We start from the raw sequence: 2728 nt of genomic DNA, 5'->3' as shown, positions 1-2728 counted from the left end.
ATTAGTTAACACCGTTCCCTGTGATCGACACCTGACTTACCCAACTATTCTATAATTCAACTAGGTACACTGCCTAGGTGCACTTTAGTTAGTTAAGTTAGTTAGGTTAAAAATTATAAAATTAGTGGGTACTTTTGTGCACATCAAGTTTTTTGGTGCCGTTTTCGGGGAACGACTTAGTTATTGTTTATTTATTTGCTTTTGATTAATCGATCATATTTGTGGGATAAAACCTACAAAAAATTATTTTACCAAGAATAGTTTTTTTTTAGTTACTGGATTCACGATGTGAACCCCTAGGTTCACGATGTTAAAACTATGAATTCTAGTTTTCTTTAATTTTTAGTTTATTTTTCTATTTTAGTTCAGTTTTACATTTTTTTTTGCAGGAGTTCATGACCAGAGGTTCCAACACACCTTTGGTGCCACCTCTTGAAGACCCAGAGTCTGACCTTCACAAAAAGAAAGATAAGAATGTGAAAGAAGATCAAACACCAAAGAAGACACATTTAAAAGAATTCAAGTTAGTGTTCTCAAAGAAGTTGGGGAAGGAAACGGAGGAGAGAAGATCATCTTCAAAGAACAAGAGAAAGCTTGAAAACTTATATCAAATACCTGTCAACCCGAATCCGAATACGATACCGACCTTAAATTTGAATTACATATAAGTGAACCCGAGAACGAGCCAAGGAACGAGATGAAAAACATTGAAGAAATGTCTATGGAAGCTTACATGAAGAGAATTCGATATGATGTTGGTCCAGGTATAGTACAAATGCCATTCCTGCCACTGCCACATTCGAGCTGAAAGAACATATCCTTTATGCACTAAAGGATAACTCGTTCTATGGAAAAGATCACGAGGATGCATTTAAACACTTGGATGAAGTCAACGGCATTGCTGACTACATTAATGTCCCAAATGTTAATAGAGATACCGTCTTGCCAAGGATTCTTTCCATTACTTTTTAGCGAGCAGCGAAGGATTGGTTAAAAGCACTTCCACCAGGCACAATCACTACTAGGGCTCAAATGGGTGAGCAGTTTTTAGACCAATTTTGCCCACCATCCAAGATAGCTAAACTCAAGAAAGAAATAGCCAATTTTGAGCAAAACCCGGGGGAGTCACTTCACGAAGCATGGGAGCATTACAAAGGGTTCTTAAGGAATTGTCCTCAACATGACCTTAACATTCAACAAGAAGTATGTATATTCTATGATGGAGTCAATGTTATGACAAGGCAACTCCTTGATTCTCAAGGACCACTTACAAAGAAAAACCCTAACGAAGTCAAGGAATTAGTTGAAGAATTTGCAAAGCATTCTCGTGAATACCACAATCCAAGGAATGAAGGTGTAACAAGGGTTGGGAGTGTACATTATGAAGAAATGGCTGGTGTGATGGCAATGGAAATACCATGGACCGAAGGCTGACCCAAATGGACCAATCAATTCATGAAATTAGAGTTGGTTGTGAACGAGAAGGCTAAAGTTTGTTACTCAAGCGGGGATAAGTATGATGAAGATTAGAGAAAACCAAAGAAAGAGTGGTTACCATACGATGAATACAAGAAGCAAAAGGAAGAGAAATATAAGCAAACAAGTCGAGGCTTCTTCCAAAAAGAGCAGCCTCCAACCAAGAAAAAAGTAGAATTGGAAAACATGGTGACCCGATTCATGGAAGCATCCGAGAGAAGACATGATGATACCGATGTAATGCTAAAGGAACACATGAATATGATGTAAGAATAGCACAGAATGATGATTGACCAACAAGCTTTATTAAGAAATCATCAAGTATCGATTAACAGTTTAGAAGTCCAAGTTGGTCAACTCACTACTTTGGTGCCTAACAAATTGTCTTCACAACTTCCCGAAAAGAAAGCTCAACCTCATGTTATGGCTATTGATACTGAAGAAGAGGCAATCTCTAAGTTTTTGGAAGCACTAGAGGTTGGACCAAAGCAGCGCGATCCAAAGCCGAAGAAGCCGAAGCTCAAAAATGAAGACATTGCTGAAACACTAGACACACGTTGTGAGTCCGCAACGCTCACGTCGTGGGCCCGGTCTGAACAGAAAAATCAGAATCTGTTCCTGCTTATCGGCCGCCTTTACCATTCCCGTCTCGAGCTAATCTTAGTCCACTGGAAAAGGAACATCTGGAGTTTATCCAGCTAATAAAGGGTATTCCTATTAATAAAATTTTATCGATTCGCTTTCAAGAATTCCAGCATACACAAAGCTCTTACAAGATCTTATAGACACCCGTTAGCAAATGAAGTAGAATTCTAAGGTCATTCTTAGTGAACAAAGCTCAAGAGTTGTATTGGGAGAGTTACCTAAGAAGATGGGGGATCCTAGACGCCTTACTCTTCCATGTGAGTTTGGGAATAATATGAAGGTTTAAGCTTTAGCCGATTCTGGGGCTAGCATAAATTTAATGCCTTTTCATTTTATCAAAAGTTGAATATTCAGAAGTTGAAGGCTACAAAGATGACTATTCACATGGCAAACCGTTCAGTGAGGCAACCAAGGGGCATTGTGGAAGATATTCTCTTAAAAAATGGGGAATTCGTTTTTCCAATAGATTTTGTGGTTTTAGATATGAAAGATGATCCCGATGTTCCGATTATTATTGGTTAGCCATTAGTAAATAATGATTGGGCTTTGGTTGATATATGCGAATCCAAGCTCACTTTGAGAGTTGGAGATGATAAGGAAATTTTTG

At 38.4% G+C, this 2728-nt stretch overlaps 1 non-coding gene across 1 annotated transcript; it reads right to left on the bottom strand.

Annotated features, from left to right (window-relative positions):
• Window positions 1–1080: 1080 nt before the first annotated feature.
• On the bottom strand, window positions 1081–1187 carry LOC145027903 (small nucleolar RNA R71). The gene has a single exon (XR_013675665.1). It is a non-coding gene; the product is annotated as a small nucleolar RNA R71 (small nucleolar RNA).
• Window positions 1188–2728: the final 1541 nt, after the last annotated feature.

This window comes from Lactuca saligna, chromosome 1 (assembly GCF_052625555.1).
Source record: "Lactuca saligna cultivar CGN05327 chromosome 1, ASM5262555v1, whole genome shotgun sequence".
Taxonomy (NCBI): Eukaryota; Viridiplantae; Streptophyta; class Magnoliopsida; order Asterales; family Asteraceae; genus Lactuca; species Lactuca saligna.
The sequence above is the reverse complement of the archived record's forward strand: the minus strand, read 5'-3'. Positions and strand labels throughout refer to the sequence as shown.